Source organism: Littorina saxatilis, linkage group LG8 (genome assembly GCF_037325665.1).
Source record: "Littorina saxatilis isolate snail1 linkage group LG8, US_GU_Lsax_2.0, whole genome shotgun sequence".
NCBI lineage: Eukaryota > Metazoa > Mollusca > Gastropoda > Littorinimorpha > Littorinidae > Littorina > Littorina saxatilis.
Genome location: NC_090252.1, coordinates 2073461 through 2088804, shown reverse-complemented (window position 1 = coordinate 2088804; position 15344 = coordinate 2073461). Strand labels below are relative to the sequence as shown.

The following is a 15344-nucleotide window of genomic DNA, read 5'->3' as shown; positions in this document are numbered from 1 at the left end:
CACACACACACACACACACACACGCACACACAACTGAACACACACATACACACACTGATCATCAGTTTATAAATGTGAAACAAAAAGTGCAGTGCATGTATACATTTTTGGGGTGTATCTCCTATTTCCTCTATATGAGCCTTGTCACAGTACAGTGTACACGAGAGTATGCATTGCCCGTGCGTTGAGCAGAGAAAGTAGGTCACTCAAAGCTGACAAATGTTGTGCTGCCAGATTTTAGTTTCCTTCTATATTCCTATGTAGAGCGATTCAGACCAAACTACTGGGCCGATCTTTATGAAATTTTACATGAGAGTTCCTGGAAATGATATCCCCGGACGTTTTTTTTTCTTGTTATCGATAAATACCTTTGATGACGTCATATCCGGCTTTTTGTAAAAGTTGAGGCGGCACTGTCACACCCTCATTTTTCAATCAAATTGATTGAAATTTTGGCCAAGCAATCTTCGACGAAGGCCGGACTTCGGTATTGCATTTCAGCTTGGTGGCTTAAAAATTAATTAATGACTTTGGTCATTAAAAATCTGAAAATTGTAAAAAAAAAAAAAAACTTTTTATAAAACGATCCAAATTTACAATCATTTGCTGATTCCAAAAACATATAAATATGTTATATTTAGATTAAAAACAAGCTCTAAAAATTAAAAATATAAAAATTAGTATCAAAATTAAATTTTCCAAATCAATTTAAAAACACTTTCATCTTATTCCTTGTCGGTTCCTGATTCCACAAACATATAGATAGGATATGTTTGGATTAAAAACACGCTCAGAAAGTTAAAAGAAGAGAGGTACAGAAAAGCGTGCTATCCTTCTCAGCGCAACAACAACCCCGCTCTTCATGTCAATTTCACTGCCTTTGCCACGAGCGGTGGACTGACGATGCTACGAGTATACGGTCTTGCTGAAAAATTGCATTGCGTTCAGTTTCATTCTGTGAGTTCGACAGCTTGACTAAATTGTTGTATGTTCGCCTTACGCAACTTGTTTTATTTCTTTAAAGTTATGAGGCTATATCTCTGGAGCCCATGGACCATCCCTTGCTAAGCATACAAAGTTGCATGCATGTCACCTTTGTCTCTGGGGCGTTATGAACGAATACAGTACTGGAACGAATACCGATAAGGGTCTTTGCCATCGTTCTGTGAACTTTGGAGAGGCTGCTACGTGTAGTTTTAGATGTGTTGCATATCAACTGCAGCTACCCAGCAAAAAACACCAAAACACACGATTTCTTGCCGTTTTCCAGGCATGCGGTTGCTCTCTTTCAAGGGCTAGATCAGCCTGACTGCGCGGGGGATATAAACGAAATGTGTATGTCCTATTGGGTAAGACACCAAACAAACTTTCTGATGTAAAAACAAATAAAATATCGTTCAGTTTAAGTCACCGTTTGGACTGTTGAAAGTGAATCATGCCGTCAAAACAAGCAATTTGTTCAAGGAAGGTGTGGTGAGGAACATGTGACGTCATACCCAAATATTACTCAAATCTAAGAAACCCATTTTTGAGCATAAAAAAGACAGATCTTCAAATACACGATTGTTTCTGATCAAACCACTGCTGTTTGACATATACTCCTGGAAAACATATCCTTAACTCATTTCTCCTTAAAAACTTTTTTATCCACACGCCAGTGTAAGTGCGAGAACCCCTTGAGTGAGACTTAAAAGCATCAAATTTAATTACAGCGCGTCAAAAATTATACAAACAGATTAATGTAGGCCTACACCAGTAATTAATGCATTTGCCAGTCAAGGGAAAGCAAAGTTTCGCACAAAAGAAAATATTAGCTCCCGGATCCCAAACATTGCCTCCACGCACAATGGACTTAGAAACAATGGCCGCAAGAACCGAAGGAACCGTTTTTGACTCACTTCGGGAAGCCAATCCTCTCAAATGCGTTCGTGTGCACACTATTGAAGCTAGAGAATATGAATCAAGTTTACTTACCACTGATATCTCTCGTCTGAAGCTGGATACATCCAAAGAAATATGACAGAAAAGCACTTCAAATTGGTGTCAGAGAGCAAGCGAACAACAACGTAGTACGGGATGATGGCTTACAATCGCGCGAGGTCACGCTGACCGAGCGCGGTAGCCCAAGAGTTCACGCGAGCGGCCCTCGCTTCGCATCTCTGTAGGTAGGTAAGTTTCTATTTGTGTCCCCAGAATAAATAGATCTATTTGGGACATGAAGTGGTTGTACGCTAAGATGCATCTCTGTATGTATGTATCTGTTTATATACATAGGCGTTATGTTCCGCTCGATCGGCTTGAAAGGGAACTCTGTCTGTTTCACCTCTTGGACACACACACACACACAAACACACACGCGCGCGCGAGAGAGAGGGAGAGTGAAACAGAGAGAGAGAGAGAGTGAAAGAGAGAGAGAGAGAGAGAGAGAGAGAGGGAGAGTGAAACAGAGAGAGAGAACCACGTTTGCTCACATCGATAACACAACAGATAGCAACTACAAAATAAGCGCATTTACTGTCTCAATCGATAACAGGCAATACACAAGTCCTACACAAAATTGATATCCACGTTCACTGACACTGATCCAAATATTACACAGGAGGTTTTTGCAAACAAAAGATGCCTGTTTCACTTTCACATCTTATAAAAGATGGCTAAACAATACTGCCGCGATAAACAGATGTCTTCAGTGACATGAACCAAGTGCAACATGGCCACAACTATACTGTTTTCATTGTCTGACTCAAAGGACACAGCCCAATTCACAAGTCGGTTGCCACAATTAAATAATCCCTGCGCTTTGTCAGTTACTGATTATGAACAATAAAACAAGATCGCTGGTACAAATGCATACATTGACTAATTCAACTGACATCTGGCTATGTAAGACGACTGCTACAACAACTTATTCTCACAGTCGCACTCCACTCATCCTTAAAACCTTTGCTAAACATACACAAACAAAATAAACACTTCACATTAAAGGCACAGTACGCCTCCCGTAAACCATCAGATACTGTCAGGCTTTTACACAAAGTACGCCTCCCGTAAACCATCAGATACTGTCAGGCTTTTACACACAGTACGCCTCCCGTAAACCATCAGATACTGTCAGGCTTTTACACACAGTACGCCTCCCGTAAACCATCAGATACTGTCAGGCTTTTACACACAGTACGCCTCCCGTAAACCATCAGATACTGTCAGGCTTTTACACACAGTACGCCTCCCGTAAACCATCAGATACTGTCAGGCTTTTACACACAGTACGCCTCCCGTAAACCATCAGATACTGTCAGGCTTTTACACAAAGTACAAACACCCTTTCATTTACACACTCACCGCTTTTGAACATCCTGGGTGCCCTGCGTAAAGAGCGAGCCATTTTCAAAGAATTAATTTTGCGGATTGTCTGATAACAAAATCGGACGGTGCGTTTTGGCGCTAGACCTAACTTTTAAAATCTAAATAATAAATTGACAGCTTGTTTCACAAACATTCTTACATCATAAAAGAATTATTTTTTAATCAAGACAAGATCAGAACAATTCGAAGTTTTGAAAGTTTGAAAAAAGAAAAGCCCGGAAGCAGGGTCACTCAAGGTCGTGGTTCTCGTAGCAGACGACGGTATAAATGCCTATCGCCAGTTCCTCTGAACAGTCAAAAGCCATCGCTGGAGTTCGTGTGAATCACAGGTGTTTGGTGCGTTTAGATTCAGAGGTACATAATAACGTGCTGTTGCAGATAAGCTTACAGCGAGTCGCATTGGAAATCACAAACTGACGACTATACATTGTGAAAAAAAGGAAACTGGATCACACGGGGTCACGATGGCTCAGGGGTAAGACAAACCACGCAAAAATAAATTCTTTGAAAATTGTTCGCTCTTTACGGAGGGCACCTAGGATGTTCAAAAGCGGTGAGTGTTTAAATGAAAGGGTGTTTGTACTTACTGTGTGTAAAAGCCTGACGGTATCTGTGATGGTTAACGGGAGGCTTACGGTGCCTTTAAGCAAAATCAAATCATTCAGTTAATATGTGAGCCTAAATAAATAAAACAATTCAGAGACCGGTCTCGATGAAAGAAGCTGTGAACGTAATTTGCATAAAACAATTCAGAGACCGGTCTCGATGAAAGAAGCTGTCAACGTAATTTGCATAAAACACATTTTCTGTATTTCTATTTCCTTCAGCTTATTTTCAAAACAAACAAAACATTATCTATATAATACATCTATATATTTGTGGATTCAGGGAAGTCATTTGACGTTTGTGTCTGTTATTGCAATTTTAACCTGAAGTCTAATTTAAATTGGCATATTACATGTTGTAATTACTTTTTTAAGCTTAGAAGCTAACAAGAAGAGCAAACGCTCGATCGAGTCACTTTCGCAGTTCTGAATATTATATGTGGCATCAGATGGACAGGAAGAAATTGCTATTCACAACACAATACAGATGTAAATAATTTGATGTAAAGAATAATCCTTTAAAGTTTGAATCAAATCCGATGAATAGTTTCAGAGATATGATATTTCAATTTTTTTCCTTCAAGACATACCTGTGACCTTAAAAAAGGTCAAAGGTCACCAAAGCAGACGTCAAAGTGTAGAGGTCACTGGGAGTCACGTTCACATAAAATTTGAGCCCGGTCACTTTTATAGTTTCCGAGAAAAGCCCAACGTTAAGTTGTGTGTTGCCGAACAGAAAAGGCTAGTTATCTCCCTTGTTTTTCTGATAACGTTCGTAAAAGGCTACAGATGTAAATACTTTGATGTAAAGAATAATCCTACAAAGTTTCAATCACATCCGATGAACTTTGTCAAAGATATAAAATGTCTAATTTTTCCTTTGACGCTGACCTGTGACCTTGAAAAAGGTCAAAGGTCAACGAAACCATCGTTAAAGTGTAGAGGTCATTGGAGGTCACGACTAAACAAAATATGAGCCGGATCGCTTTGATAGTTTCCGAGAAAAGTCCAACGTTAAGGTGGTGTCTACGGACGGCCGGCCGGCCGGACGGCCGGCCGGACAGACTAACACTGACCGATTACATAGAGTCACTTTTTCTCAAGTGACTCAAAAATTCATGGGTGGGAGCCCAAAATGTTGCCAGGACTGAACTTTTTGGAAGGCTGGGGTCCAGGAGCCGCTGAGGTTCCGGCGGGGTGCAGGGGTTGTGCCCTTGCTGGGGGGTCTAAAGGGGCAGCGGCCCCCAGCCGAAAATGAAATTTAGCATTATAGGGAGGGTTTAGGAGGCCTCTCCTGACTCTAAATCTTAGAATAAACAAGCTTTTTAGAGATGCATAATATATAAATCTTGTAAACTTGAAGGTATTTGAAAATGAATTTTAGCAATTCAAGAGGGGCTATTTGAACCTCTCCCGGCTTTAAAACAGCAAACAAAAAAATCAAAAAATGGGGCGGGGGGGTTGAATGCACAAGATCAAAAACCTCTATACTTGACGATGTTTGGTTGTATCACTCTTGCTAGGGGGTCTACAAAAACAAGTGGTAAACAAATTTCAAGTAGGGTTTTAGAAGCCTCTCCTCGCTCAAACAAAAACTTGAAATTGGAGCTGCACACAAGTAAATAATCTTGTAAACTTGAAGGTATTTGTAACTGACCAGCCGAAAATGAATTTTAGCAATTCAAGGTGCTATTTCAGCCTCTCCTGGCTTTAAAACTGAAAACAGCACACACACTTTTATTTTTGGAAGGGGGGGGTGTGAATGCACAAAATCAAAAACCTCTATACTTGAAGGTGTTTGGTTGCATCCCTCTTGCTAGGGGGTCTACAAAAACAAGTGGTAAACATATTTCAAGATGGGCTTTAGAAGCTTCTCCTTGCTTAAACAAAAACTTAAAATTGGAGCTGCACAAAATTACAAAATCTTGTAACCTTGAAGGTATTTCATCACAGAGTTTTGTCTTTGATTTAAAACATGTTTACCGCATTAAAGGAAAATCGCCATGCTAACAAAAAGTTAGGCAAACACATGAAATATCAGTCACCTCCCTTGTATTACACATTTTTACTTGTAGCTTATGATTTTATCATTGCATGTGGTATATTCTCCAATAATTGTTGAACCATAGCTTGAACCAAATGAAAAACAAGTTTCAAGTCAGTTTGTTTCAATTGAACACCTTCAAAAGGGCTAACTGCTCAGGCGAAAAAAGAAGTCAAGACAAAAAAAGAAACCCGTGGAGTTATATCCCTTGCTAATGCTATACACAGATGCTGCTTTTCAATTCATCATTTCAGGAGTTACATTCTAAATTGATTGTTGAATCATAGCTTGAATTAAAAGAAAAATATGTTTCAATTAAGTTTGTCTCACTAGCTAACTTTCTTAAGGACTCAATGTATCAGAAGCTAAATACCACTGGTTCATAGATCAGGAATGCAAGTTTTCTCTACCCCACACCACTGAAGGTCTGTGAATACCTGCAAGAAGGGTTTATATATATAAAGATGTGGGTGAGCTGAGTTTTCAAATAAATGGCAACTACGATGCCACATTCCTCAAAATGACATGACATTGCTGCCCTCTACATGTCACAAAAACCTTATTGAAATCAGTCTGGGACATGGTGAAAGGTGGCTGACCTGGCACAACCACATCGTTCCTACAAACCCAGTGTAAACAACAGCCTACATGTCACCTTATTGAAATCAGTCTGGGACATGGTGAAAGGGGGCTGACCTGGCACAACCACATCGTCCAACAAACCCAGTGTAAACAACAGCTTATAGGGATTAACAAACAAAAAAGTATAAAAAAAGTTGCCAAATTCTTCCTGGGAGGGAATTCCATGAGAAATCCCACCACAGAAATGCAATCCCAAAGTAAGGACTTAGCCAAAAAATGTTTGATCAAAATTTCAATGACTGAATTTGATTAAAAATGTTCTGTAAAAACCTGGCTATGACGTCATAAACTGTTTTTTAATACAACTTTTTTTTTTCCTCGGGATAATTGTCTGCAAGAATTGACATGCTAAGTTTTATAAAGATGTGTACAGTAGGTTTTTGGAAATCGCCCCCCCCCCCCTCCACACACACAACACACTCTCTCTCTCTCTCTCTCTCTCTCTCTGGCATATATGGAACAAATGAATCTGTTTCATTCTTTTCAGTCTGGATTCCGCTCCAAGCATTCCTGCCACACCGCCTTAAGCTCTTTATGCGAGACTTGGCTGTCAGCAATAAACAAAGCAGAAATAACGGGAGCGTTGTTTCTGGACTTTAAGAAAGCCTTTGACCTAGTAGATCACTCACTTCTACTGACAAAACTAAAGTGCTATTTAAAAGACGACTCCGCCTGTGCCTTTTTTGAATCGTATCTTTCAAAACGGAAACAGTATGTATCCATTAACTGTAAAACTTCGTCAAACGAGTTTGTCAGGAGTGGTGTCCCTCAAGGGTCTGTATTAGGACCTATCTTGTTCTGTATTTATATAAATGACTTACCCCTTCATGTGTCCGATGAAAAAGTTAGATGTGAGTTCTTCGCGGATGACTCTTCTGTTCACACCAGTCAAAAATCTTTGGAATCCGTCAACTCTTCTCTTCAAACAAGTGTGGATGAAATCACTGAGTGGTGCGTTTCTAATGCAATGATCATTCATCCGATTAAAACAAAGAGTATGGTGATAACCACGAGACAAAAACACCAGTTAAGTCCTTTACTATTACAACTGTCAGTTGGTTCAACTCAAGTGCAGCAAGTTAAGGAACATAGACTATTAGGTGTTACCATTGATCAAGAGTTGAAATGGCAAACTCATTTGAGTAATATTTGCAAAGTAGTATCAAAGAATTTGTACCTGTTATCAAAATTAAGGCATTACGCCGATTCTGAAGCACTCAAAATGTTCTATTACGCCCACATAATGCCTCATATAAACTTCGCTTCGACACTTTGGGATAACTGCAGTGATGTTCATTTAAAAAGACTCAATTCCCTGCATCGCCGAGCTGCAAAACTTATTCTGCATGATTTGAATAGGTCCACGGATGAAAAGCTAAAGCTCCTAAATTTCCTCCCCTTGAAAGATCAGTTGACGTTAAACAAGGCTGTGTTCATGTATAAAATTCTAAATGACGACTGTCCTAAATATTTGCAATCACATTTCAAACATGCCACAAAAAGATATGGGTCCCAAAAAATCATCCCTCCTATACCTCGCATAGACCTCTACAAATCGAGCCTAGCCTTCTCGGGAGCTTTTCTCTGGAACTCCTTCCCCCAACAGATAAGAAATGCAACTTCAGTGAAATTGTTTAAGAGACAGTCCCGTTCACACATCATTCGTGAATGAAATGTCTTGTTCCATTGTTATTTTGTTGAACATTTTGTACTAGTGTTAACGGATGTGTAGCTCATCTGAGCAACTTAATTCTCAAAATGAAAGGCTTAACTATGTCAATGTAATTTTGTAATTTTTGAGTTCTCCTTATATAATTCCGTAACTGCATATATAGTATTGCAATTCATACAATGTATTTCTATATCTTATATGATTGAATTTTTATTTGTTATGTTCGTCTGTCTTTATGTGTTGTATAAAGGACAGGTTGGAAGAATAGGCTTTGCCTAAAACCTTTATCCTTTTGTAATAAAGTTCTGAGTCTGAGTCTGAGTCTGAGTCTCTCTCTCTCTCTCTCTCTCTCTCTCTCGTCAATTCGACACGAATACATTTAGTCAAATATTGAGTAAAGTAATGTCAAATATTGAGTAAAGTAATGTCAAATATTGAGTAAAGTAATGTCAAATATTGAGTAAAGTAATGTCAAATATTGAGTAAAGTAATGTCAAATATTGAGTAAAGTAATGTCAAATATTGAGTAAAGTAATGTCAAATATTGAGTAAAGTAATGTCAAATATTGAGTAAAGTAATGTCAAATCAGCTGTGTACATGCTCGTATGTGTTGTTTTGTTTAGTGTAACAGAAAATGTGCGAGGTAAAGTATGGCACAAGGCCAGAACATACACTCTTACAATGTGTTTATGTACTCTTAGTCTGTTCATACTCTTACAATGTTATTATGTACTCTTAGTCTGTTCATACTCTTACAATGTTATTATGTACTCTTAGTCTGTTCATACTCTTACAATGTTATTATGTACTCTTAGTCTGTTCATACTCTTACAATGTTATTATGTACTCTTAGTCTGTTCATACTCTTACAATGTTATTATGTACTCTTTGTCTGTTCATACTCTTACAATGTTATTATGTACTCTTAGTCTGTTCATACTCTTACAATGGGTCCACAGTAATAATAATAATAATAATAATAATAATACGAATATTTATAACGCGCACATATCTCACCAACAGGCGACTCAAGGCGCACATACACTCGTTCACACACACGGAGACTTAAAGTCACTAGCACACACACACCATCAACCATTAAAATATGTACAGTTATTCAGGGTGGGATGGGGTACTTTGTCAATCACTGCAATGTCGACCAGTGAAGGCCACAAATCACGATCGTACAGCAGATCAATCAGTACAGGCCACAGCTCACCAAGGACCAACCATCACTCCTAGCAAGTCACAATCCTACAGTGGGTCTCTCAAAGCGGGTCAACCAGTATATAATATATACATAATACATACAACAAGACTGTTCATACTTTCAGTTGAAGTGGTTGTACACTTCTAACACAGGACTGTGCACATTATTTTGCTTTTCTGCTGGTACCATTGGAAGACAGGCGTGAAGGGGCTTCCCATCAGTCAGAAAAAGGGTTATTTGGGTCTAGATTTCTTACCCCTGCGTAGCAAGGAACGCGGATGAGGTTGGCTCTGTACCATCTGTGGGCTTTGTAACACAGGCTGGCTCTGCACTGGCATTGGGCTTTGTACCGTCAAAGGGCTTTGAACCGTATTACAAACGGGCTTTGTGCAACCGGCTGCCTGATCACCGTCAGTGGACTCTGCACTGTAAAAGAGCTTTGCAAAGCCGGCGTGTTTAGTGTGAGCCCTGTGTTTTGTGGAGCGAGCAGGCTTTGCAAAGCCGGCGTGTTTAGTGTGAGCCCTGTGTTTTGTGGAGCGAGCAGGCTTCGCGAACCTGGAGGGTTCAGCACATTGAACGGCTTCTGACCTGAAACAAGATTCTGTGTGGGTAGCGGGGTTTGAGCCACCAGCTGGTTTTGTAGTAGGTAGACAGGGAAGCGTGCGACTGATGTGGGCTGGATACCGGGGGGAGGTCGGATGGCGGGCGGAGGTCGGATGGCGGGGGGAGGTCGGATGGCGGGGGGAGGTCGGATGGCAGGCGGAGGTCGGATGGCGGGCGGAGGTCGGATGGCGGGCGGAGGTCGGATGGCCGGGGGAGGTCGGATGGCGGGGGGAGGTCGGATGGCCTGCGGAGGTCGGATGGCGGGCGGAGGTCGGATGGCGGGCGGAGGTCGGATGGCGGGGCGAGGTCGGATGGCGGGCGGAGGTCGGATGGCGGGCGGAGGTCGGATGGCGGGGGGAGGTCGGATGGCAGGCGGAGGTCGGATGGCAGGGGGAGGTCGGATGGCGGGCCGAGGTCGGATGGCGGGGCGAGGTCGGATGGCGGGCCGAGGTCGGATGGCGGGCAGAGGTCTGGGCAGGAGGGTTAGAGGTCCCGAGCCTGGCGCACAAACGAAAAGCGTCGGTCTCTGTACGAGACCTGGCAGCAGTGAGTAAGAGTTAGCACCCGCCTTGTGGCGCCCTCTCTGTACAGGACCTGGCGGTGGTGAGTAAGGGTTAGCACCCGCCTTGTGGCGCCCTCTCTGTACAGGACCTGGCGGTGGTGAGTAAGGGTTAGCACCCGCCTTGTGGCGCCCTCTCTGTGACCTTGACCCTGGCTGTCGTAGGTCAGCTTTTGCCTTGCCATGCCCTCCTTGTGACCTTGACTTGTCGGGTTCTACATCGTCGCTGTCAGGCAGCCAGTCGTCATCTTCCCCTCTCTGCCTTTTACCACGTGGCGACTGCACGCCTTTCCTTCTCTGTTTCACTGGTGAAGACTTGCTGCTTTCAATAGCATCATCCTCATCCTCTTTTTTACGATCATCATCATCCTCATCCTCATCATCATCAGTAGCATCACCATCCAACCTGCCCAACGCTTTGGAGTAAGCTCCGGTTGTATGCCGTTTTCTCCTTGGCACTGTTGCACCGCCCTTCACACCTGGTTTTGACACCTGCAGGTCACTGTCTCTGTGTTGTGTTTCCCCGGCGAGTGGCTCTCCACCTTCATCTGATGAAGAGTCCTGGTGAGCAGGTTCCTGCCCTGCACCGAGTGCACGCGACCAGATCTCTGTTTCGTCCTGGGCTGTACCGGTGGAAAACAAGCTCTCTGTAGGAGAACCAGGCTCCGTCTCACACTCCAGAATGAGCCCACCGTCCCCACCGTCCCCACCGTCCCCATCTGACAGCGACTCTTCCCCGTTGTCTTCCACCTCCTCACACGCTGCATGCATCCCGTCACTGTCTTGTGACGTCTGTCCTGCATAACGTTCACACTCTGAAAGCATCGCACTCGTGGACTTCTCCTCTCCTGCCGTGTTCATCACAGATTCTGAAAGCATCGAGACGATTTCTCTGGACTGCGTCTCTCTTGCACTCTGTGTCATCGTACTCCCCTCATGCCGTTGTTGTGAAGCCGTGACATTTCCCGGTAGCTTGTCTTCATTCCTTGTGGAATCACGGGACTGCCGCTCACCTCCACTAAGCGCACTCGTACTCTCTGTACGCTGGTGCTGTGAAGCCGTGACATTTCCCGCTAACCTGTCTTCATCCCCTCCATCCATGGATGAGGAATCACTGGACTGCATCTCGTCTTCAATCATACTCTGCTCAGAGTCAGACTGATGCTGTGAACCCATACCACTTCCCTCTGGCTCATCCTCATCTCCTGCAGTGGACTGGCTGGCTGCTGTAGCACTCGCTGTACTGGTAGCAGTGGACTGGCTGGCTGCTGTAGCACTCGCTGTACTGGTAGCAGTGGACTGGCTGGCTGCTGTAGCACTCGCTGTACTGGTAGCAGTGGACTGGCTGGCTGCTGTAGCACTCGCTGTACTGGTAGCGGTTGACTGGCTGGCTGCTGTAGCACTCGCTGTACTGGTAGCAGTGGACTGGCTGGCTGCTGTAGCACTCGCTGTACTGGTAGTGGTGGACTGGCTGGCTGCTGTAGCACTCGCTGTACTGGTAGCAGTGGACTGGCTGGCTGCTGTAGCACTCGCTGTACTGGTAGCAGTGGACTGGCTGGCTGCTGTAGCACTCGCTGTACTGGTAGCGGTGTCGGGGTGGCACAGTCTCCGGTGGGCAAGGAGGCTGCTGCTGTAGACGTAAGACTTGGTGCATGCCGCACACCGGAACGCTCGCTTGCTACAGCCCGTGCCCTTGGCGTGTTCACTGTACGCCCTCAGGCTGGAGTACACGCCCCTACACGCTGCACACATCACCTCAATGTTCTCCGGCACTCGTGGCATCTGCTTGGTCATCTTGAGGATCGCCTTGACAACCCCACACCATCTGTTGTCAACATGATAATCCACAGCGCGCTCCGTCTTGAAGCGGGCTTCCTTGCAGAAGGGACAGACGAAGATGTACCTTTCAATCTCCTCGTGTCGCAGGTGAGACACCATGTGAAGGTGGTAGCGGTACTCCTTGAGGAACTTCCAGGGGCACTGATCGCAGCAGAATCTCACCCGGCCAGTGGATTTCATCTGGCGGCGAATGCTGCCCTCAAAACACTCCGCATTCTCTCTGCTTGTGTCTGATCCGGTGTCTGTGGAGAATGGGATCCCATCGGAGTCGCTGTTTTTGACATTCTTTTTACCAGAAACAGGGGCCACATCAAGGTCACTGGAGGTCATATGAACGTCACGGTCTTTACCCGTCATCTTTCTGACATCGGAGTGTGTGGGGCCGTCAGCTGTGTCGCCAGCCTGGCCTAAGCCAACCAAGTCTGTTGCCTCGGTGCTGTCAGTATCAATTCCCGTGCTTGACGACCCCAGGAGGTATCGCATACTGATGCTGTTGACAGTCAGGTATCTCCGGCTAATGCGGTGAACACTCTTCAAGTGCTTCTTCCTGCACCTGTCACTGATAAATGTGGCTGAACAGAGACCGCATTTCACGGCCCCTCCGCGTTTATGGATGGCGATGTGCTGAACTAGCCCGGTCTTGTTGGGACAGATCCGGGGGCAGTGCGGACATTTGTAATCTCTCTGCCGCTCTAGAACCACGTCACTGGGGAAGCTATCGCCACCCGGTTCCGGCCTCAGGGTGCCAAACTGTTGAATCGGCCCTGACGCAGTTTTTGGTGCGACGCTGGCAGTGACGTTCCCCTCTGGTAGACTGAGAGTGAGAGTGCCAGTGGGTTGCATGAGAGGGGCAGTGACTCAACTCAACTCAACTCAACTCAACTCAAATTTTATTGGCTTCAATTTTCATAGAAGAATTTGTCTTGCGCTTGGGAGAAAATAAGAGTATAACATATAAAAACAGCATTCATATCACATTTCATGTATCACACACAGTAATCACTAGTATAAGCCTACAATTATCACATTTGTACCTGTATCATACATGCAAATAAATAGTATCACATTTCCACGTATCACACACAATATATACATTACATAACATACAGCAAGCTTCCATCTCCCGCGCCCCCCCCCCCCCCCCCTCCCACACATACATATCCTCGCACGTGCGTCGACTCCATACAAATGACATCATCAGTCCATTAACTAAAATGCACAATGACTAGTAGTGGGTACATGATACTTAATACGTGCTCAACTAGACCTGCTAACTAAAATAATAACAGAAACAAAAACAAGGACTGGGCACAACATTTACACGTGTGTGACCTACTTACATCAAGTGCCTGTGATCTATAAATAACAATGATTGCGTTTAAAGTAAAACATGAATAATGCCGATGTTTGCTAACAATGAATACATAATAACTAAGATAAGAATGTATGTGCTTTCATAATATGATTATTTTATAAAACACAGTGGGGAAATTTGGAAAATAATTTTTATACGAAACTGCGCACATCGAGTCGAGCTCTGTGGCGTGTGTGTTCGGAGGCAGGAGACACACATGGCTGTGGATATTAATGTTCGGTGGATTAAAAAGGATACCCCGACTTCGGCAGGGCAGAAGGAGGTACAAGACGGTGTGCTGTATTGCTGTGTGTGAGTGTGCTGTGCAGACCTTCTGTGTTATGTGCATGTTCTATTCTAGTCTGTCCGTAGGCTTCATCTGAGGGCCTATTGTGTACAAGGGGAGGTCACTTCCGCCTTATAAACAAACACATGTGGAGACCCACAGAAATACCATAGCATCGTAATGAAAGAGGGCAAAAATACTGATAACAGTCTAGGACATTATTTCTAGGACTGACTAAGCAATGGAACAACATCATGATCTTCATAAGCAAATGATAGTGAGAACAAAACAGAATTCTTACTCTTCTGACTGCTCCCAGTGATTGACATTCAAAACAAACTGTTCTATTCTAAATAGTTGTAAAAAAACTTCATAAGAATAATATTAAACATACATACTTGATTTGTTTAAACATAATTCTAGTGTAAAAGTATACTTTATAAGTTGTGGAGATAATTTTAAAACATGAAGATAAAAAACACAGCAATAACATGACAACATTAGAGTACAATGCATTCCTAGCTAGCTCTGAGGAAAACTCCATTGTACATTTTTCAGTTTCACATGCATGCACTAAGTGGTATCATTGAGAACTGAGATGGCGGATGGAATAAACGACTTCCGCATGCGAGAGGTTCTACACTTTGCAGCTCTGTATCTACGCCTAGATGGCATGAGTGCAAACTGATCATGCAGGGGGTGCGATTCATCTTCAACGACCTTTCGTGCTTTTGTGGCTGTTCTCTTATGCACCAGTTCATCCAAGCTTGGGAACTGAACCCCAACCACCTTTTCTGCCTGTCTGATCACTTTTGCCAGATGGCTCTTGTGACGTTTGATGAGCGGCACGCAGGCACTGACGGTCGGTCCACTGAAACCAAACATCTACTAGTACCATCACCCAAGGTGGCAGAATCACCCAGAGAGACACCCTCACGTGGACCGACTACCTGTTGTCCCACTGTGTCCAACGAGCCAGCAACACAAGTGGAGGCACGGCCCCCGTCACGCGGAGCGCCTTTCTGTTGGCAGTAGAGCTGGAGATGCACTTCCAGCCTTGCGACATGCTTTGCTGCGTAGAGTGTACTGCATCGCCCACACCTGGCCCCCATGTTGTGTCTCAACTCCAGGCAATGGCGCTGCACGTCTCCAAGTGTGTGGAA

At 43.8% G+C, this 15344-nt stretch overlaps 2 long non-coding RNA genes across 2 annotated transcripts in view; both read right to left on the bottom strand.

Moving 5' to 3' along the window:
* The window catches only part of LOC138972530 (uncharacterized), a 34080-nt gene extending 28995 nt beyond the window's left edge, over positions 1-5085 (bottom strand). The window contains exon 1 of the long non-coding RNA XR_011457658.1: positions 3043-5085. This is a non-coding gene — a long non-coding RNA (uncharacterized lncRNA). The remainder of the gene's footprint in view (positions 1-3042) is intronic.
* LOC138972528 (uncharacterized) overlaps positions 1-15344 on the bottom strand; it is a 183022-nt gene that overhangs the window by 103870 nt on the left and 63808 nt on the right. The gene's annotated exons all lie outside the window — the stretch shown is intronic.